Below are 23,445 nucleotides of genomic sequence, written 5' to 3' on the forward strand. Positions count from 1 at the left end.
GTGCCCCAGGGTCGTCCTGAGTGGCTCTTAACAGGTGTTCCTTAATGTGCATGGTACACGTGGCAACTCTGCGCCTTTCCTCTAAATGGCGCTCTGGCGAGGCTGCTGGACTCATGTGTCCTCTGTGGCTTCACCCGGGGTTCTAAGGATAGAATTACAGCAGAGACCATGCCAGCCTGGCTGCAAGACTTACCTGGGCACATGGTTGATTGACACGTTCTGTCATCCTCAGCGGCACCTTTCCTTCCAAAATTTACAGCTGAGATGCACAGAGGTAGGGACTTGCAAAGGAACTGAGTAGCCCCGCCCCCCAAAATAAAAGGATCCCCAGAAAAGTTGAGCAGGAGGAGTATCAGTCATCAGTATCTCATCCCCTTTCCTTAGTGATTTATTAGAGAGCCCCTAAATTCTATACCTCTTCCCCCATCCATCCCTTTCCCATACAAAATTTTTTCTTAGCTCCACCACCAATTGAATGTTTCAATTTTTTTTGATGACATCCTTCAATCTCTAGAAGCTAGTCTCTCCTCGATGTAATAATTCAAATCATTCCTAATTAAAACACTAGGAATTTGATGTTTTCTAAAATGATCGACTGTTTCCTTAGGCACATGTCAATTCATTCATAAAGAAAAAAAATAAAAAGAGTCCTTTCACGCTTTCTGTGTCCCACATTCGTGGTAAAGCTTACCCTTCTTTCTGGCTGTTTAAGAATTATATGGCCAGTGGGCTTCCATGTGATTTGTTTCACTTGAAAGTTTTAAAGCTACTGGAGTGGAGGTATAATGGATGAGAATTTATTTTGGAGCTCAGGACACTGGACTAGAAAAAGAAAAGGAAGAAAGGGAAGGAGTAGAAAGAGGTGTCTGGGGGCTGAGCAGACTTCTGGGGGCTGCTGTAAACAGTAGCCTTGGCCTCGGGCTGCCTGCTCTCACCAGAAATCCGGGGTACAGAGCCAGGAGCCAGGACAGCATCCTTATCTAATTAAGTCCTTCACATTCTGTTCGAGTTTTATTATCTGTACTTCATGGGGGAGACCAGGGTTAAAATACTCCAAAACAGTGGAGAAACAAGGGAAAACAAGAAAAAAAAAAAAAAAACCAAGCATGAAGGACCTTGGAAAATCTCTGGTACTTATTTGGCTACATGTTTCATTTTTTAAACTAGCAACCAGATTCAGTATTTTTTAAAGAAAAGACTTTTAAAGTTGCTCTTCATGCCACATCATTAAAAACACAAGATATGGAGCTGCAATAACAAGAAATTTATTAATAGGCACTAGAGTTAAAGGGGTTTCCTGTTACAACAGAATGAATCAAAACCTGCTGGAAAGCACGGCCACTTTAGCATTCTTCAGCTAATTCTTGCCTTTCACTCGAGGGATGTAATAATAAGAGAGGAATGGTTTGAATGTTTGGACATTATTGTGTGTCCCTCCAGTGAGTCTAACCCAGTGGTTCCCAGACTTCTGTGTATGTGAAAGTTGCTGTCAAGTGTTGTCTATACAAAATCATGTTTGCAGTGCCTTATGGGAAAGATCAGGGATTTTCAAAGTAAATTTGAATTATATATGACATTTGTTTAATGTTTGAACTTAACCTCCCCCATAAAAACTGACTCTACTATTTTTTATTTTCTCTCTCCCTCCCTCCTTTCCTTACCTTCTTGCCTTTTTTTTTTTTTTTGGAATATTTATTGATTTATTTTCAGTTTTTTAAAATTCATTTTTATTGGAGTATAGTTGCTTCACAATGTTGTTAGTTTCTACTGTACAGCAAAGTGAATCAGAGACACACGCATGCACACACACGCACACACACATGCACACACATGCACACACATGCACACACACATCCCCTGTATTTCCAGTTTTTTTAAATTAATTTTCATTGGTGTATAGTTGCTTCACAATGTTGTGTTAGTTTCTACTGTATAGCAAAGTGAATCAGACACACACATACATGTATCCCCTCTTTTTTCAAAAAAGATCAACTTTTTTCTTCCCTTCCTTTTTCCCTCCCTGTTTGGTAGTTTCAATTCTACAGATCTCTCTCTCTCTTTTTTTTGGTGAAATTAAAATAGTGGTGTCAATTTATATTCAAACCAGAACCTTACTAGCTTGCTGAATATTCAGATCTCTTAGAGAAAATAATGAAAATATGCTGTAAAAGTCTATCTGAATTCCCCATCCGGTGTTCCTACTCAGCTTTCTGCCTTCAGTTTCTCATTTTTAGCTGGAAAAGTGTACCAGCCAAAAGACAGCCAGGTTCTTTGTGAAGCAAAGCATATCAAACCATCTGTAGATAAAAAAGTAACATTTTGGCTTAAAAGCCACCTTCTGATGTAAGACAGAATGAAAATTATAATGATTGATAGAGTATATGGTATTATTCAGAATTTGAAAATAAGATTTTCCTATAAATAACTCAAGATATTCCACGTAAGTCAAGACTTATGTGATACAGATATGTGCATTTTCTCAAAAATCAAGAGAAATTAAACTAGTACCCAAGAAGTTGGGTTATGAAGCAAGAATGTCAGTGAAGATCCTGAAAGTAATTTAAACATTGGCATCGTACATACTTCACTTATATCTGTCACAGAAGATTAATTTTACCCTGCACTTTTGCCGTGTGACATCGACCCCATTAATTTATTTCTGTCATTTCTGGTTGGCAAAATTAAAATAATTCAGTCCTATAAAGAAGCCTTTTTTGCCATTGTTAAGATTCAGTGGCACAAATGAAAGCTACGTCTAAAGTTATTGCCAGAATTTAGGGGAAAAAACCAAACAAACAAAATTTTGGCTCAAACAGAAGGTCTTTCGGGCAAACAGTCATGGATGAAAGTTGCAAGAAAAAAATAAAAAAAACTCGTTAAGTTCAGCATGCACCAGACATTTCCAGACAACCATTTAGTGTCTAAAAATTTCAATTTGAAGTGCGTGATAGATACAGAAAACAGGGCATGTGGGTGAGGAAAATAGTGAATTAAGAGCAGTAATAGGAAATTGTAAACAATTTTATCTGAATTTCATCAATTGCTTTTTACTTACATTCACACTTGGTTACCTATTGAAAAACAAATGCAGGTGAACATTTAGCTGCTTAAAAAGGAATTAGCTGATTGAAAAGACAAATGTTCCTGTTGAATTTACCTGAAGAGTAACCCTCAAAACACTATTGTGAAAACACATCAACCTTCACTAGTATGAATGAAGCAGGATCCAAGTAAAACGGGTAGAGTAAATAGGATTTGAAGAAAAATCCTAATATACAGGGTTAAATTTTTTTAAAAATTAATTAATTTGACCCTTCTAATTTTATAACAAAATACATCAAAAATAAGTTCATGATAAAGCATTCTTTATAGTAAAATCTTTTTGCACATGTTTGATGCTAGTCTTAGAATAGATTTGCCTGGAAGCTGGCTTTTGATCTTATCTGTTCCAAAATAATACCCAGGTAGTATATAAAATTCTCCCCTCCCCAATATTGTTTTCTCCCATAGCTAGCCATCTGTGAGAAAGCTCTGAGAAACCACTCTAGACCCAATGATGAGGGTACAGAGGGAAAATAAGCCAAGATTCAAAATTATAATTTCATGTCAAGTGTTATCATCAGACATCTCAAGTATTATATGACTTTTAAAAATAAGTGTTGTTGGCTAAGCATTATGTGACTCCCTGCCTTCTTATCCAGGTGGATTTTTCAAACATGGTTCATTCTGGGAAGGGGGATTTAAAAATAGAAGACACCTTCCCCCAGTCTGCACATAATTAATACCTGTGTTCCAACTTGGAGCCCATCACTTGCCAAGTTCATTGCTTGTCATCTCCCAGGACTCCTCCGCGGTCCCCTGATTCACGCCTTATTGTTTGTTTACAGGTTTGTCTCCCGGACTAAGAGTGGAGAGCTTTTTTAGGACAAGGACAAACTCTTGTACATTTCCCGTGATGCTTTATGCCCTGTGGCCACTCAGACGCTATTCATTGATTTGTTTTTTTTAAAAAATTGCTAGCTAGTAAATGAAACTAAAAGAGCCAAATGAGGTAAAAGCTCAGATCTGAAATGCTAACAAAATCATGTAGGGGTGCCATGAACGTGGGATAAAGTGAACTTGCTATTCTAGATCCTGTGGTGGACTAGAAGAAAATCAATGATTGATGCTCGCGTAAAACTTGTCTTGGTCAGCTGAACGTTCCAGAGCAGAGGCCAGTATTGTAGCTAAATCTGTTCTGGAGATGGAACAAACCGAAAGATTTGAACCAAAAAGAATCACACTGAAATTCTTTGGTCACCGTGAGCCATCCACAATGGAAGACATAATTTGTAAGTTGGGAGTTAGGGTGGGAAACCCAAGTTTGTATCCTTTTTTATGGAAAAAATATCCATTCTGCCACTTGTACTGCTTTTTTTTATGGCTCTGCCATAGTTTATTATTATTTGTTATTATTGACTGTTTATTCTCCCACCACTACATGAAAAGTGCAAGGACCATATTTTATTCATATGTATATCCTTGGGGCCTAGGTACTCAGCAAATGCTGAATGAGGAAATAAGATGTTTCAATTTCCCTAGCAGCGAGCAAGATACATAAAACTGGGGCTAAGACTAACAAGAATTGGTTTCATATGCTAGTAATTGTGGGTTTAGAAATAAGGAGCTACTATATACATTATTTTTTGAAAAGTGTGTTGTATACTTGAGTAACTTTCAAAGTAAAAATTACAGTTACGGAATATTAAATCTGGCAGGCACCAAAGCTCTATTGCTCAGTCCTTTTAAGAGCATCACCCTGCTTTTCTCCATGAGCCAGATAAAAGCTGTTTGTTAGTAGACAGTCTTTGGAAATCTTAGCTTGTATGTATTTCCACCTGATTGTAAACTCACCCACCCTTCATACTTTAGTATCAAAGGTGCTGTCATCGTCAGCTTGATGGGGGTAGCCAGGTTGGAGACACAGTCTCTGTGCTGTTATCTGTCTTGATGTTTTCATTCATCATGTAACACTTTAGAGTTTGGTATTTTGCATATTGAAGACAGTGTGTATGATGTCTGAGTTTCTTTTCTCCCCACCCTATCTTGTCATCTTCTTTCCTGGCAGTTCCTGCACCCAATTTTATATAGCAAAGAAGAGACTTGTTGGTGATCCGGTGGTTAAGAATCCACTTTGCAATGCAAGGGACATGGGCTTGATCCCTGGTTGGGAGCTAAGACCTGGCATCTTAGGATGGAGCAACTGAGCCTGAGTCCCACAACTAGAGAGAGTACGCTGTGACACACAAAGCCCCCACACGATTCAGTGAAGACCCCATATGCTGCAACGAAGACCCGGCACAGCCAAATCAATAAGTGAATTAATATTAAAAATAAATAGCATAGGGGATTCATCTTCACCTCTCCCTGAAAACTCTTTTCCTGCCTGTCCATTAGCCCTTCGGGTGTCATGAAGGCTTGAATTTCAAATCCTCAAAACAAATTGAGAATGTGTAACACCTTCCCAGAGGGCTTCCCCGGTGGCTCAGCAGTTAAAAAAGAAAAAAAAAAAAATCCTCCTGCAGTGCAGGAGCTGCAGGAGAGACATGGATTCCATCCCTGGGTCAGGAAGATCCCTGGAGAAGAGGGAGAATCCCAAGGATAGAGGAGCCTGCTGGGCTGTAGTTCGTAGGGTCAAAAAAGAGTTGGACACGACTTAGTGACTAAACGGTACCACCTTCCCAAAAGATAAAAGAGAAACTATGAGTCTGTAGGGAGCAGTATTGGCTGCCAAAAGGCCAGTGTCATTACAGAAATGGAGGAGAATCCAGAAGGAGCTTGGTGTTTGGTTCAGGACCTGGGCCCTTAGTCCTTCAGAGTAAGGTGACATTATTTGCAGAATTTATAAGATCATTGTGCATTGAAGAAAGGTCAGTGAGAGAAAAACGTTGAATTCTAATGTCTTAGAATTAATTAATATGGCCACAGTTACAAAGGATTAACGCACTGAGGTTGATCTGTTAAAATGCTATTGGTTACTTGTTATTACCAAGGACCTGTACGCTTATTATATTCCCTGTAAGAGCATTGTGTCAAGCCACCAGTCTGTGCAACTCAGACGACCACCTCCACCTCAAACAGACTGATGGTGATTTTATGAATTTAATATCCAATCTTAGAAGCTGTACTTTTTGTTTAAGATTTCAGTAAAAATAGGAGCTGTGTTTTCCATTTACGGTTTTGCTCTTTTGAAATCGAAGTGGAAAGTCTGAGCGGAATTAAGAACTCCGTAAAACAGGATCTCTTAACATCTCGGTTTAAGTCATTTTCTTAGAGAGAATTTGTTGAGGAAATTCTCTTATTTCTTTGGTAGACTGATTTCTTTTTCTGAGACGGTGGCTATGCCCTGCGATCTGATTCCCAGACATCTGTTCTGTCATCAGAGTCAGGCTAAGTCAATCACATGGGTATTTGATTTACACTGTGTTAAACCTTGTGATTGAAAGAATTTTTATTAGTGATGTCAAGATAATAAATTGCAGAGAGCTTTCGACAGTTCTCTGTAACAGTCAAGTAGCAGGCTTTGGCCTTTCGAGCAGTGGAATGGATTGTGAGCTCATCGTCAGGTCACTGTGGAACAGCCATGTTTCCGTGGCCTGTGGCTGGGAGTAAGCGTACTGGGGCCATTAGAAAAGGCCTGTGGTTGAGTTTTGACTTAGAGCTGTTTTAAGAATGCCAGACAGACTGAACTCATGGGAGAGTTTGAGTGAGGCCGGCTGTAATGTAAGTGAAATATACACGCAGGTTGGAGGCTTCTGCTGCAGTGGGAGAAACTGATGCAGGAAAGGAGAGAGCACAGAACACCAGGTAGACTGATGTACGCCTCAGACCAGTGGGTATCAGCCTGGGACCATTTCGAGTCCCCAGGGGCCAGTTGGAGACACTTTTTATTGTCATAACTGGAAGGGGGTGGGTCGCTCTGCTGGCGTCTAGTAGGTGGAGGTCCGGATGCGGCTGCTGCTTTTGTTCAGTTGCTCAGTTGTGTCCGACTCTTTTGTGACCCCATGGACCACAGCACGCCAGGCTTCCCTCTCCTTTGGGGTAGGGGTGGGGCATTTTTCTGCCTACACAGAACCCAGAGCATTTTTCAGTGCCATTTTCGCTGAGCTGCAGACAGGAAAAGAAGGTTTGTACAAAGGGTTTGAAATGATCCTCTTTTCAGTGGTATAACTTCAGTGTTTCAGAAGCCGTTTTCCTTTTAGTTAGTGTGTTGTGACCTCACTAGAAGACATTTGGAGAATGTTGAAAGGAATTGTTTAAAGTGGCAATGACACATTCCAGTAGAAGAGAAACCAAGAGGAAAACAAGTAGCCAAGGAAACTCCAGATGAAGGGTTTGAAAACTTGAACGTGCAGCTGGTGCTCACCTGGGGATAAGGGGAGATTCGGATTCCTGGGCCCCTGCAGCCTGGGTAAGTGGGTTAGGGTGGGGCTCTGGGGGTTGTATTTTTAATGTGTCCTTTTGCTTCTCTGGTGGCGCAGATGATAAAGAATCTGCCTGCAATGCAGGAGACCTGGGTTCGATCCCTGGGTTGAATTCTCCAGGGAGGATCCCCTGGAGAAGAGAAAGGCAACCCACTCCAGTATTCTTGCCTGGAAAATTCCATGGACAGAGGAGCCTGGTGGACTATAGTCCGCAAAGAGTTAGACACAATTGAGCAACTAACACAACACACTCCTGTGATACATTTAGCACAAAAGGTTCTTGGATCACACACTAAGAAACAAAATGTAAATAACTATTTTAAAATATGTACATATATTAATAATTGAGTATAAAATGAAACTATTGCATAATACTAATGTTAGAAGACAGAATAAGGAAGTATATTAAGCATAGTAAGTTCTTGACATTTCAGTTACATTTTGGGGGATGTGATTTGTTTTTGGCATATTTGAATCCTTATTATATCAAGCCATATTTATATTCAAAGTATATAATGATTTTGACCCTTGATTGTTCTTGTTAAGACTGTCATCTTCCCTGTGTGATTAATTGTTGTGTTGATATAAATATGATTTTGGCTTAGTAATGTTCAGTAAGAACTAATGGCTCTTGGGAATGTCAGTGACTCTCTGAGTCCTTTGTAAATCAGATATAACCAAGCTATTATTACAGGCTTGTTTGGAAGCTAAGAGATAACATTTATGATTTCTTTCTTAAAAAAGATTTCTGTTACAGTATAGGGTATTTACAATGTTGTGTTAATTTCTGCTGTACAGCAAAGTGACTCATATATATATTCCTTTTCAAAATCTTTTCAGCTCATATTCTTTTCCATTATGGTTTGTCAAAGGATTGAGTATAGTTCTCTGTGCCACGGCAGCACCTCATTGTTAATCCACAGTTTGCATCTGGTGGTGGTAGTTTTAGTTGCTGAGTTATGTCTGACTCTTGCAACCCCATGGGCTGTAGCCCGCCAGGCTCCTCTGTCCCTGGGATTTCCCAGGAAAGAACACTGGAGTGGGTTGCCATTTCTTTCTCCAGGGCATCTTCCTGACCCAGGGACTGAACCTGGGTCTCCTGCATAGCAGGTGGATTCTTTGCCTGCTGAACCACTGGGGAGTCCGTAGTTCGCATCTGCTGATCCCAAACTTCCAATCCTCTCCCCCAGCCCCGCTTCCCCCTGGGCAACTGCAAATCTGTTCTTAATGTCTATGAGTCTGTTTCTGTTTCTTTGGTATATTTATTTATATCATATTTTAGAGTCCACATGTAAGTCATACCGTATGGTAGTTGTCTTTCTCTTTCTGACTGACTTCATTTAGTATGATAATCTCTAGGTCCATCCATGTTGATGCAGATGACATTATTTCTTTTTTTATTTATATAAATTTATTTATTTTAATTGGAGGCTAATTACTTTACAATATTGTATTGGTTTTGTCATACATCAACATGAATCTGCCACAGGTATACACGTGTTCCCCATTCTGAACCCCCCTCCCACCTCCCTCCCCATACCATCCCTCTGGGTCATCCCAGTGCACCAGCCCCAAGCATCCTGTATCATGCATCAAACCTAGACTGGCAACTCGTTTCACATATGATATTATACATGTTTCAATGCCATTCTCCCAAATCATCCCACCCTCACTGTCTCCCAGAGTCCAAAAGACTGTTCTATACATCTGTGTCTCTTTTGCTATCTCATATACAGGGTTATCATTACCATCTTTCTAAATTCCATATATATGTGTTAGTATACTGTATTGGTGTTTTTCTTTCTGGCTTACTTCACTCTGTATAATAGGCTCCAGTTTCATCCACCTCATTAGAACTGATTCAAATGTATTGTTTTTAATGGCTGAGTAATACTCCATTGTGTATATGTACCACAACTTTCTTATCCATTCATCTGCTGATGGACATCTAGGTTGCTTCCATGTCCTGGCTATAATAGTGCTGCGATGAACATTGGGGTACACGTGTCTCTTTCAATTCTGGTTTCCTTGGTGTATATGCCCAGCAGTGGGATTGCTGGGTCGTATGGCAGTTCTGTTTTCAGGTTTTTTAAAATATAAATTTATTTATTTTAATTGGAGGCTAATTACTTTACAGTATTGTACTGGTTTTGCCATACATCAACATGAAAATGACATTATTCCATTCTTCTTTTCAGCTGAGTAATATTCTGGTATGTGTGTGTATGTATAGGACATCCTTATCCGTTTATCTGTCAATGGACATTTAGATTGTTTCTAAATGGCTGTTGTAAATAGTGCTGCTGTAAATATAGGAGTGCATGTAACATTTGTGAATTTCTTAACATAGAGCAGTTGCTCAGTAAATGCTAACTTTACAAACAAATTGCCAGAGAATTTTTCTGGGACTTTGATTTTAAGAGTAGAAACTTAGGAGTTCAGAATTCCTATCCATCGAGTCTATAAGGCCTACTTTTGCTATGGTGTCGCCCCTGATACCTCTCGTGCATAAAATGGTTTCCTTTCTGAAGTCCCATGGTTCTTCTCTTATTCTCTTATTTTATTGCAAAGAGGTTGTACCATTTATACACACTGTCTTCCCAGATGGAAACTAATTTCCCCAAGGCCATGACCCATCGTATCAAGTACTTTACACTCCATATGAGCCCCTGGCAGACTCTCTTTCCAAAGCACTTATTCAGTACATTTGTTGGTGGAATGACTACAATTTAGACAATTATGGCACCATCTTACAACTTCTCAGATATTGTCTCTCACTTGTTTGGAAATTGAAAATGTTGCAATGACTTTTGTAAAAACAATTTGAGAATAGTTATTTACTTAGCTTTTTATGTTAATGATGTCACAATATCAAAAATTAGCTAGAGTAAATCTACTTTAACGAGGATGGTTTGTTATCTAGATGACATGTTCCACATGTAACATCCAAATGAACTATAACACTGAGTTGTTGGCAAGTGGTTGTGGTGAGCAGAAGCAGTCATTATACATTACTTAGTAAAATTCATATTCATATCTTGTCAGTTTATAGTGAGCCAGAGATTGAAAATAACAGTTGTTTCTGTTTTAGTAACTGCTTTTAAAAAATATCTCAAATCTTTTTATTTTCTTTAGTTTGACTGCTAGTAGTGTTTTTAATATGTGACCTTTCAAGAAGTAATGAAATGCATCAATGCAGCTTGGCAGTGCATAACAGAGCATGCTTCTAGGATTATTTTTAATGATTAAAAGTCAAATTGAACTTAAAAAAAAACACCTAAAATACAGATGAGCCAAGTAAACCCAGAAAGAAATCTATGAATGAAATGTGGGTTCCTGGCCCTTTGTGTATTATCTAAGTCTATTTTCTCCAGATTTCTTCTTTCTTGCTCATTCGCCACAAAAGGGGAAAGGTGATGGGGATCTCAGAATATGTTTTATTGTTTTGTTTTGTTTTTTTCTTTTTGTTTTTGGTCCTAGGTCCCTCCGAGTTTGTCCCATTGGTGTATTTTTTGCATTGTCCTTTCTCTTCCCTGGTGGTTTGAAGAATGTACTGTAGTTGTCCGTGGTTTTTGGTTGGGGAGGTACAGCCATCAGACCTGAGTTTTCTAGAGGCAGCTTCGATGCTGATCTGGGAAGGTGAATGGTGGAACATGAGAACGGCTGGAAATCTCGATGGGAGAGTGGGAGAGCTGGGTGAGAGCAGAGGTGGCAAGGCTGGAGGGATGGAAAGGGAAGAATTCAGGTAGTGTAACCAGGAAGTAGAACAGTTAGAATTTGGTACAGCTCCTGAGAGTAATATGAGGGAAGGTGGAGGTGTGGATGCTGGTTGTTCCCAGTTTGGGGCAACTCAGTGATGTCAGGGACCAGAAGTAGCTGAGTGAATCTGTAGACATGATGGGCCCCCAGACTGTCAGCTGTCACCCAGCATTGCTTGCCTTCTCTCCTTCATAACCCTTTAGCTTACCCCTTCTTGATTGGAAACCATGGCTAATGGCACCTTCAGCTTCCGTTGGGTGGCCTTGGGTGTCAGTTGCTTAGAAGTGACATCAGGGGCGTGTGGGCTCCACTGATATAAATATAGAGGCGAAAGAGAAGTATTAGTCTAGAGCTGTCCCAGTGCCCAATATGAAAGGCAGGATAAAAATGTTTGCTAAACTAAAATTACTCACTTCAGATTTCAAGAGCTATGGGAGAAGTTTAGTATTTATCGGCTAGGAACATCAGCCCCTCACTTAGTAATGCCTGATTCAGAGAACTTTCTTTTGTGGTACAGCATACTAAGGAGCTTCTACCAAGATAGAAAAAGAGAACAGTGCTTCCTAAACTATAATTACTTCAACGTTGCCATAAGTAAATATTTTAAATATACAAAAATGGCAACATCAGGAAATATGAGTAAGAAGTCAAGCTGTGACACACCCTCTTGCCCCCACCTTTGTGGTTGTTGAAAATTTCCACCAAGAATGATATATGCAGAGAAGGTTAAGGTCAGGCTGTGAAGTTTCATAGCAAAGCCAGCATTTTCATGGCCTTTCATTTTACAAAATTAAAATCCAATGATGTACCTTACAAATGGGAGTCCAGTATTTAAGTTAGATAAGCTGTCATGGTAATTAGATACGAGCCTTTACAGTGGCTTTCCTTTCTTAACCTCTGTACAGAAGTTTGGTATGGCAACAAAGCAAAACAAAACAGAACAAGACACAGTTCTGCTCCTAACTGTGTTGGTTGCAAATACACAGACCTTGAATTTACTTGGTTTGTCTGAGAGAAAGAGGCATTTGGGAGGAGAAGGAAAAAAATCTCATGAGTTGGACACAATATTGAAAGACTTTTGTCACTATTACTTGATATGATTGTGTCATTTTATACAAAGTGTGTAGCACGATGCTAAGAGGATGAACTGGATTCTTCTGTATCTTGTTGACCTTGACCCACGGACTTCTAAATATTACTGAACTTCCCAAGTGGCACAGTGGTAAAGAATCTGCCTGCCAGTTCAGAAGTCGCAGAAGACTTGGGTTCAGTCCCTGGGTGGGGAAGATCCCCTAGAGAAAGGAATCGCAATGCACTTCAGTATTCTTGTGTGGAGAATCCCATGAACAGTGGAGCCTGGTGTGCTACAGTCCACGGGGTCGCAGAGTCGGACACGACTGAGCAGGCACGAACTTTAGTAATCTGTATCCTTTCTCTGGCAGTTATTCCCCAAATCATGAAACACTCTCATCACTTTCCTGCTGCAAAGTGAAGAGGTGTTCAGTGAGTTGGATATTTTAGCATTCATTGAAAAGCTCCATGGCAGATTGCGGCATTCATATTGGAAACAGAGACATATAGAACATTTCAGAGGGGTGTGGGGACTACCAGATATGGGTGTCATTAAGAATGGCCGGGCATTGAGAAAGGTCAACACAACTGATCCATGGATTCTAAATTGTACTCCAAATCCATCCTTTCTTTCTTTCTTTTTTTTTTTTTTTGCCATGAGTTAGTATACCTTATCTTTCTTTCTTCTAAAATCACTTCACGTTAGGATGGACTCTCATAGATAAGGTGTCATGGAGCTCCTCAGTGAATACCATAGATTGTACTATAGACTAATTACTCTCTTTCAAAATACCCAAAACTTCCGGTTGAGTGTATTGCTAATTTTGTTTAATCTTGGGACTGAAGGGAAAGATGTTTAAAAATAAAATTGTCATAAAAATACGTTCCTATGTTCTTCACTGTTCATCCAAGTGAGGAGAAATAGGAGCAAACATGATATTTTGTGTTCTGCACTGTGGGAAGTGTTGTGAGAGATTCTCCAGAAAGTCTCAGGAACACTCACCATCTACTAATAGTTGTTAAAGACATTGCTGTGGTTCAGTTGCTCAGTCGTGTCTGACTCTGCGCCATTCCGTGGACTGCAGCATGCCAGGCGCTTCTCTCCTCCACCGTCTCATGGAGTTTGCTCAAGTTCATGTCCGTTGAGTTGGCTGACGCTGTCTAACCATCTCATTCTCTGCTGTCCTCTTCTCCTTTTGCCTTCAGTCTTTCTCAGCATCAAGGTCTTTCTTAGTTAGTCGGCTCTTCATATCAAATGGTCAAAGTATTGGAGCTTCAGCAATGAATATTTAAGGTTGATTTCTTTTAAGACTGACTAGTTTGATCTCCCTGCAGTCCGAGGGACTCTCAAGAGTCTCCTCTAGCACCACAGTTTGAAACCATCAATTCTTCGGCACTCAGCTTTCTTTATGGTCCAACTTGTACATCCATACATGACTACTGGAAAAACTGCAGCTTTGACTATATGGACCTTTGTCAGCAAAGTGTTATCTCTACTTTTTAATACACTGTCTAGGTTTATCATAGCTTTTCTTCCAAGGAGCAAGTGTCTGCTAAGTTCATGGTTTCAGTCATTGTCCACAGTGATTTTGGAGCCCAATAAAATAAAATCTGTCACTGTTTCCTCTTTTTCCCCTTATATTTCCCATAAAGTGATGGGACCAGATGCCATGATCTTTGTTTTTTGAATGTTGAGTCTTAAGCCAGCTTTTTCACTCTCCTCTTTCACTTTCATCAAGAGGCTCTTTAGTTCCTCTTAACTTTCTGCCATAAGGGTGATATCTGCATATCTGAGGTTATTGCTATTTCTCCTCACAATCTTGATTCTAGCTTTTGATTCATCCAGCCTGGCATTTCACATGATGTACTCTGCATATAAGTTAAATAAGCAGGGTGACAATATACAGCCTTGTCGTACTCCTTTCCCGATTTTAAACAAGTCCATTGTTCCACGTCCAGTTCTAACTGTTGCGTCTTGACTTGCATACAGGTTTCTCAGGAGGCAGGTAAGGTGGTCTGGTATACCCATCTCTTTAGGAGTTCTCCACAGTTTGTTGTGATCCACACAGTCAGAGCTTCTAAATGTCAAAGGAAGAGACTCACACAAATGGAGCCATGTCACCCACCATCGGGCAGTACACAGGAGGTCCATACTCATGGGGGTCCCTGCCAGAGGCACTTTGAAGAAAGGAAGAGCTGGACTAATTCTGGAAGTGGAGATGTCTTGAGCTGGGCATTGGAAAATTATTAGGACTAATCTAGAAAGTTGGTATTCAGTATGTTTTGATTGATTCTGAATTAGCAGAAGAAAGGGCATTGATGTGCAAGAAATAATGGGCAGAGGTTATAGTGACCTGAGGGAACTAAGGGTTTAGAAAGCATTTGAAGAGAATAGTCCCATCTCCCTTGCCTTACTGGGGTGCCTTAGAGATGACGGGCATTTCACTGCCCTGTTTAATACATTTTAATTCTGGAGGAATGGAGAGGGAATAGAGCTGAGGGCACCTTGGGTCTTGCTCCCAGAACATCATTATGTTTGCCCTGTGCTCCAGCCTCATGACCTTTTAGGCATCCAAAGATTGGACTTCACAGCATCCTGCTTATCTGGCTTTTGAGACTTCATTTTCCATGGGGTGACCCTTCCGCTTTGGGAGACAAAAGAATCTTCCTGTTTTGTACATTTATTTGGGTGGCCTCTGAGCCAATTCATTGAGCACCTCTTCACTTTGCAGCAGGAAAGTGATGAAAGTATTTCATGATTTGGGGGATAACTGCCAGCGAAAGAATCTGGATTACTGAAGTTTGTGTGTGTGTGCTCCGTCAGGTCTGACTTTTTGCGACCCCGTGGAGCCACTAGACTCCTCTGGGGGATTTTCCAGGCAAGTATATTGGAGTGGGTTGCCATTCCCTCCTTTAGGGGATCTTCCCAATGCAGGGAACGAACCCAAGTCTCCTGTATTGCAGGCAGATTACTGCTGAGCCACCTGAGAAGTTCAGCAAATGATTAATTGGAAATGAGGAAGCATAGTGAGGACTGGAGAGACCCTTCGGTGTCAGACAGATACAGATAGAGGTTAAAGTCCTGAATCTGTCTCTCAGTTATTTAGCCCTTTGAGGATGTTATTTAGCCCCATTCAACTTCATTTCTTCATTTATTAAAAATAGGAAAAGGGAATATATGTATACATATAGCTGATTCTCAGTGCTACACAGCAGAAACTAACATAGCATTGTAAAGCAATTATACGCCAATTAAAAAAAAAACAACAAGAAAATAATAGGAAAGTGTCAGCCACCTAGGATGGTTGTCAGGCTTAAAGAGATAATTTCAAAGTTTAATACTGAAATATTAGCTATTATTACATGTGTACATTGACACCCAAAGATAACCAGTGTTGTTTAGTAATTCTTTTTAGTTCTTAAAGAGGTAATGGTTTATAACTGCATAGTGCTAAGCTAAGTGTTAGTTGCTCAGTCGTGTCCAACTCTTTGTGACCCCATGGACTGTAGCCCACCAGGCTTCTCTATCCTTGGAATTCTCCAGGCAGGAATACTGGAGTGGGTTGCTAGTCCCTGATAACTACATAGTTACTTCATTAACTGATTTCATGAAATAGGCCTTTCTGAGTCTCTTTCAGGGTACTTAAAAAGTTGATTGCTGTTGGTTAAAACAAATCCTTCCTAGATTATTAAGGCCTAGGTTGGAAGAAAGTGTGTGCCGAAAGATTCTAAAGTGCACACTTTTCACAGATTCCTACCTGGGAGAATCCAAATAACCAAATGTTTTCTTCATAGTCAATCCTGTCCAACTGACCCCTCACGGTTTATGCCATGGCTGTGGATCAACAGACCTTGTTTAGGGTCACAGAATCCTAGGATAGGAAGGAAACAATGTTCTGAGCTTTGCTTCTGGGAGGGATCTTCAGAACTTAGTCTCCTTAGTCAGCAGTTCTTGCTTTGAGAAGCTCCAAGACCTTTTTGGATGGGTGAGAGAGGTCTGCAGGGTCAAAAGTATTTTTATAATTGTACTGGGTATCCACTCCTGCTCTCTCACAGGTGTAGTTTTTCAGAGCTGCGTGATGATGTATGATGATGTTGTATAGTGAACACTGCTCGAAAGTCTGTGTAAGTCAGTGAGCTAATTTTATTTTCCAGTGACCAGTGCATGGGGTTTCCCAGGTGGTGCTAGTGGTAAAGAATCTGCCTGTCAGTGCAGGAGATGCAAGAGACACAGGTTCGATCCCAGAGTCAGGAAGACTGCCTGGAGTAGGAAATGGCAACCGACTCCAGTGTTCTTGCCTGGGAAATTCCATGGACAGAGGAGCCTGGTGGGCTACAGTCCAGGGGGTCGCAAAGAATTGGACATGACTGAGCAATCAAGCAGGCACACGTGCACAACCGGTGCATGATGTTATAAAACCACACGTGGAAAAGAATCCATCCAAAGTGCAAGACAAACCAATGGATTTTAATGGAACTGAGTACAGGGAGTTCACTGGTAAGTTTCAGATTCTACTTTGCTACCACCCTTTAAGAAACTAGCCCTTGTTGGGTTTTGGTGTAACACTAAAGTAGCTTTTCACCAGTAGCTGAAAATGAAGGCTAGATTTTCTCCCTCTGTTTCAACCTAACAGCCTATCACAGCAACTTGAATTCAGAGACACTTTTGAGAATTTAACTGTTTTCGGTGAACCCAGACATGAAAGAGATTTCTGGAGCTGAAAAGCAGTCTCACTCTTCTCACTAACTTTTTTGTTTTGAAAAAATATGGTTATTTTGCTATTTTAGGTAAGATGTAGTGGGTACCTTGTTACTTAAGCTAAATGCATTAATGCAGATTTTAAAATTCAGTTTTCATTTTTAATATGAATGTCATTAAAGGTAATCTATGTCATTAACAGTGCTTTGGGGTCCTCAGTATATTTTATGAGTGTAGAGAGGACTTGAGACCAAAATCTTTGAGAACCCCTGGCCTCATGTATTGCTTACCAGGGCTGTATTCCTGTCATGCATGTAGATTGGTTGCCTATTCGAAAAAGTATTCTGTGGCCAATATATTTTGGACCAAGATGCATGCTTTGTCCCCTCTTAGAGCTTTATCATACATATTGATACACCAAAGTCCCTCAAGTGTGTTTCCCAAATTTTTTGCAATCTTTTTTTTCTTTTTTCTTTTTAGGATAACAGAATGTCCCACAATGAACTCTTATCAGCTCATTAGACCACACTGACTAATTATCATATAGGTTGCCCTCTCCCCATTTTTCAAAAATAAAAAGCAGTTTTTCTCAGGTACTTTCCTTAAACTTCATGCTTTATTTAGAGGAAGGCCCAAGGAAATTCACCACCTTATCTCCTTGCCTCTCTTTTTAAAAGGAAAACTACTCATACTTCCTTGTATTAAACTATTTTGCTTATCATCTTTGAAGCTGTTTGGAACTTCTGTTTCCAAACTCTTATGTTTTGAAACTATGTTAAACACTTCTTTGTGTTAATTGGTAGCATCTGTTCCCTGTGTCCTAAGACAAAGTAATCTCCCCAGACAAATTGTCCAAACTGCAGATCAAGTCCCAGCAGCCTAGCAGTGAAGCTGTTACTACTGTTTGGTGTTTTTAAATGGCAAAAGATACCTTTGGTGCTGTGTCTCATGCCCCTTTATAAAACACAGGCGCTTTTGGTGACAGATTTGTAAATGGCAATGGGTTTTGTTGTATTTCTTTTTTATGACACTTTCTTTCCAGCTCTTTGGCTCCCATTGGTGGTGGGCACAATCCTAAGAGTTTGAACAAAAGAAAGCATTCCACAGTGTGGATGAGGGGACACGCTACTGGCTGCAACTACACGGGTGTTTTCCTCCTGGAAAATAAGAGTGATGGATTAGCCCGCAGCAGCCCTTTGCGACGACAGTGACATTCTAAATCTGTGTTGAGGCAAACGTTCAGAGGTCACTTCTTTCTGTTACTATATTTCACATGTCTATGTCAGGGAAAGAATGGGAACGTCTTAATGTGTTACAATAATTAAAGGGACAACAGCCTTTGGATTTTATACAGTTCAAGAGCTATCGTTTTTAATATTCTGGTCTTGCCAGTTCCTACTTAAAAACTTAATATTGTTGGCATCCTTAGTGACTTGATGTTGCCAACTCAAAATTGATTTTCCCTTATTATTTAAGAAATTCAAGCAGAATTTACTATGACTACCTTATTCAGTATCTTGTTCTTTTACTTACCACTTTAGTAGTTTGAGAGAGAACTCCTTACATGTTCAAAGGGACCACATTCAGTCTATAGGAATATTTTAGAGTGTTAGGAAACTGTACTGGAAATTCTTTGATAGTTAAATGAGCTGGTTAACCAGATTGAAATTAACCAGACTAAGGTTACTGTTCAGACAGCAAGAGGCTGCTTTTATCTCTTCTTCTGGTGGCTCAGATGGTAAAGCATCTGCAAAGTGGGAGACCTGGGTTCAATCCCCAGGTTGGGAAGATCCCCTGGCAGAGGGCATGGCAACCCACTCCAGTATTTTTGCCTGGAGAATCCCCACGGACAGAGGAGCCTGTAGGCTACAGTCCATGGGGTTGCAAAGAGTCGGACGTGACTAAGTGACTAAGCGCAACGTAGTTGGGATAGCAAAGACTGAACAATTATAAAGCTATGTGGCAGCTTAAGAAATCTGATGAAAATGCGTATAGACCATTGCTTGTATGAACTATGTGATGTTAGCACTTTTTGCAGTAGAAAGTAAAAGTTCAGGTTTGTACATTCATTGCAGAATAGGTTATTCTAGAGGAGTCTTGACATGTGGTCATTAAGAGCTGAAGCTCTGGAGTCAGATGACCTGGGCTTGATTCTTGCCCAATCACATATGTGTGATGTTGGGCAAGTGATATAGCTTCTCTGTGGCTCAGTGTCTCCAACTGTAATAAGTCATGTAAAATTTCAAGACAGTGCCTTGTGCATCATCACTGTATTAGTTATCTATTTCTGTGTAACAAATTACCCTAAAACTTGGTGGCTTAAAGTAGCAAAAACTTTCTATCTCCCAATTCCATGAGTAAGAATCGGCACACCTTAGATGGGCGTCTCTGGCTCAAGGCCTCTCCTAAGGTTACAGTCAAGCCATTAGCCCAGGCTAACGAGAAGGATCAGCTACAGTCTCATCTGAAGGGTGGAGGAAGGCTGTGTGTGCCTGGGATCTGCTTCCAGCTTTACCCACACAGAGGCCAGCAGGCCACGTGGGCCCCTGCACAGGATGGCTTCAACAGTCTGGCAGTTGGCTTCCCCCAGATTAAGTAATCCAGGAGAGAATGCAAGAGGGTACCCAAGATGGAAGCCACAGTCTTGTAGCCTCAGCTTGGAAGTGACATTCCTTTAGCTCTGCCCCACTCTGTTTGCTGGAGTCTCTCACTATAGTCCACACTCAGGGGAGAGGATTATAATAAGGATGTGAATACCAAGGGGTAGGGTAGCTGGGCACCATCTTCTAGGACGCTGCCTGTAACAGTAACTCATGCTTTCACGTGTATCTTCTATCCTATCTACATGTCAGTGAATTCCAAACACTCACATCCAGGTGTCTACCGAATAGCTCACTAGAAGTCTAATAGGCATCTTAAGCTTAACACGGAAAAGTGGCCCTTCCTGACATCCACCTTTTCCAGTTTTTTCCATCTTGGTGAATGGCAACTCTGTTGTTAGAGATGACTGGGTCAAAAATTTGCAAAGATCTTTACTCTTTTCTTTCTCTTCTACCACTTGTCGCCTTGACCTTCACCATGTGTCCAGAATCTCACCAGTTCTCACAGCCTCCTCTTCCAGTGTCATCACCTCGGTCTACGTATCGAGCGTCTCACCTGAACTTTTGCGGTTGCCTAAGTGGACTCTGTGTTTTCAGCTTTGCCTCCTTAGAATCTGTTCTTCAGACAACAGATAGAAAGATCCCTTAAAACATAAGGCAGATCATTATCCTGCTCATTTCAAAATTCTCTAGTGTCTTTCTATTTTAAGGTAAAAAGCCAAAGTCTTTACAGTGGCCTCCTAGGCCTTTGTGATTGTAACATTATTCTTTTTGTGTGTTACTGCATAAAATGTTGTCAGGATGCATAATAAATACTATACTAATCTATTTCTGGGTAAACACATCTTAATATGTTTATGTTATCTAGAATTTATTTTTTACCCTCTTTTCTCTTTTATTTTTTAAAAATTATTTATTTTAATTGGAGGGTAATTGCTTGACAATATTGTGATGATTTTTGCCATACATCAACATGAATCTGCCACAGATATACATGGATCCCCCCATCCTGAACCTCCCTCCCATCTCCCTTCCCACGCCATCTCTCAGGTTGTCTCAGAGCACTGGCGTTGAGTGTCCTGCTTCAAACATCGAACTTGCACTGGTCATGTATTTTACGTACGGTAATATACATGTTGCAATGCTATTCTCTCAAATTGTCCCACCCTCGTCTTCTCCCACTGAGTCCAAACGTCTGTTCTTTACATCTGTGTTTCCTTTGCCGCCCTGCATGTAGGATTGTCGTTACCATCTTTCTATTTTGTGAATGGTGTAAGGGAGTGATCTGACTCTTCTCAAATGGAAAGCTAATCTCCCCAGCGCTATTGATAGACAAGAACACTCGTTCCCCACCAAGGGGTTATTCCACCATGAACCCATTACTCACCTTCTATGCAATCTGTGTCTCATTGTTGGAATTTAGGATTAAAATGAATCTTAATGGATCATATAAGATAAAATTGTGTTTGTGGAAATTTAATTTGATATGGTATACTCAATTGCATATAAAAACAACTTGAATTATCACTAGGAATTCATTATGAAGAGCCCTTACTTAGTTCCCTTTATTTGATAGATAAGGAACTAACTCTGCATAGGAGATTATGACTTAAATTTAAAAATAGACTAAGCTGCAAAACTCAGACAAAAAAAAAAAAAACAAACCTCATGGCTTTTAGACCACTGCTTTTGAGTGATGTTGATATGCTATACTTTGTTGCTGCTGCTTATAACTGTTCAGAAAACTATCACAAAATGCTTATCAAATTTTAAAACCCTGCAAGGATATCATCTAGAGTGAAATCCCTGTTTCTGTAGCTAACTTTCAGTGCTCAGGCATATCAATGATTGCTCTAGGCCTCTGGTGTTCCTTTCGTCTTTCTGGACTTTTGGTCTTATCTCTATTTATAACTTCAACCGGCAAGCAAGAATGGGCAGGCAAAGGAGATTAAACTCAAGCCAGTTTGTTTTGTGGGTGATTAGCAGCACAGTGTTCCTGCCTGGAGAATCCCAGGGACAAAGGAGCCTGGTGGACTGCTGTCTATGGGGTTGCACAGAGTCGGACACAACTGAAGCGACTTAGCAGCAGCAGCAGCACTGCTGAAAAGTTTTGCTGAAGAAGGAAAGTATATTACAATTCTTGCTTAAAAGGAGGTGTATAGAATTTTCAGTGGTTTCTTTTGATATAAATGGTTTCATGCTTGTTGCACTATGTGTAATTGAGGGTCAGCTATAAAACACAAAATGAATCACTTCCAAGTTCTTCACATCTACAGAGATAAGAATGGAAAATCTTGTCACTCAGATGAGTCCTTTTTTCTTTTCTCTCCTCTGCAAATAAACCTTACTTCTCTGAACACCTGGTTTTCGAAGCCAGAGATTAGCCCTGAGCTAATAATGGAGACATATCTCCTCTCCCAGATCACTTGGCTCTGCTTGGTGACAAGAATATTATCCAGAAATGAATTTCTTTATGCAAAAATAAAACAGAAAAAGAGAAAGAATACCATGAGAAAATATTGTGCTTCTGGTAAATTTTTCAAACCAACACATTACATTGTATTCAATGACATTATTATGCCCATTAAGAGTCAGAGGGCATGAGTGATTAAACCCAGAGACTAGTCAAGGCACAAATTAACTTGCTGTGTGACTTTAAGAGGCTCTTCACCCTCTCTGGGCCAGCAGCTTTATTTGCAGAAGAATCTTGGACTAGATGACAAAGACACTTCTAGTTCTAAAATACCAGTACATAAAGATGGTAACGAGAGAATTGCAGCAGTTTATTTTTAGTAAAAGAAGATTGATACCAGCCAGTAACTCTCAGTGGGCTTGCTTAAATCCTCCTCTCTTTCCAAATTCTGTTTTTACCAAAACGGTAAACTGAAGACAGTTTGTCATGCTTTGAACTTCCTGGCTCGTGTTGATTTGTATCAATATGTTACTGTTACACATTTGAGTGGGAGCTGAGTTACATTTCATGAAAACTGCTCAGACAACTAATAAAATCGTTACAGCCTCACTTTCAGTGAGTATTGATAGCATCAAGAAAAATAAAAGAGGCTTGGCCATTTTCAGGCATTTGCTCTTCCAGCTAGACTGAAAATATAATGGCCTTGCACTCAACTCGCTTGTTTAAACATTAACCAAAGTGGCTTTCTCCTCCTCCTCAAAATGTTGAAGTGCCAACATGAATTTAACCGGCAGTCCACAACCCCCACCCAAGTCCTCTTAAAAAAACATGGAGTGTTCCGTAAAGTAATAGCTTCAGAAGGCTTTCAAGGAATTGATTATTCACACAGCAGCCTCGTGAGGTGCAGAAAGTATATGCTGTCTCTTACAGCTGGGTCAGGGCGTGGTGAGCTCCTTGATTCAGGGCCTTTGGAGATTTCATAGAGGGTTTCCAGTTACAAGTGGGGTGCAGTCACCATCGTTAGAGAATGGGGTGACAGCCTTCCAATGGGCTTTCAGAATAGATGCGGAAGAGCTCAGAAAAGGCTCAGAAAGGGTGCAGACATCTTTTGAGGATCGTTTCCAGGCTCTCAAATGGCCATTGTCAAAGAACAAACAGTGGGGAGGGGGGTGGTTTGACTAAGCATCTGAAGAAGCTCGAACAGCACCCTGTGACCAGTGAGCCTTGGAAGCTCACAGCCCAGTGGAGAACTCTTCAGAGCGACTTGTCACACACAGTTCTAATGTGTGGGCTTTATCAGCTGCTCTGAGTGGGGGTTAAGAGGCATGCATATTTTACCCACTCATTATATATTCAGTGTGTGAAGTAAATGCCGCTTTCCAGCTTGGGTGGAGAAGGTTATTTATCAAGATAGACCAAGTCAGAACGAAAGCCCATCAG

The 23,445-nt window shown here is 40.4% G+C and overlaps 1 protein-coding gene across 13 annotated transcripts in view; it reads left to right on the forward strand.

The window, feature by feature from the left end:
* ATXN1 (ataxin 1) overlaps positions 1-23,445 on the forward strand; it is a 421,390-nt gene that overhangs the window by 86,839 nt on the left and 311,106 nt on the right. The window lies entirely within an intron of this gene.

The sequence above is a fragment of the Ovis canadensis genome, chromosome 20, assembly GCF_042477335.2.
Source record: "Ovis canadensis isolate MfBH-ARS-UI-01 breed Bighorn chromosome 20, ARS-UI_OviCan_v2, whole genome shotgun sequence".
Taxonomy (NCBI): domain Eukaryota; kingdom Metazoa; phylum Chordata; class Mammalia; order Artiodactyla; family Bovidae; genus Ovis; species Ovis canadensis.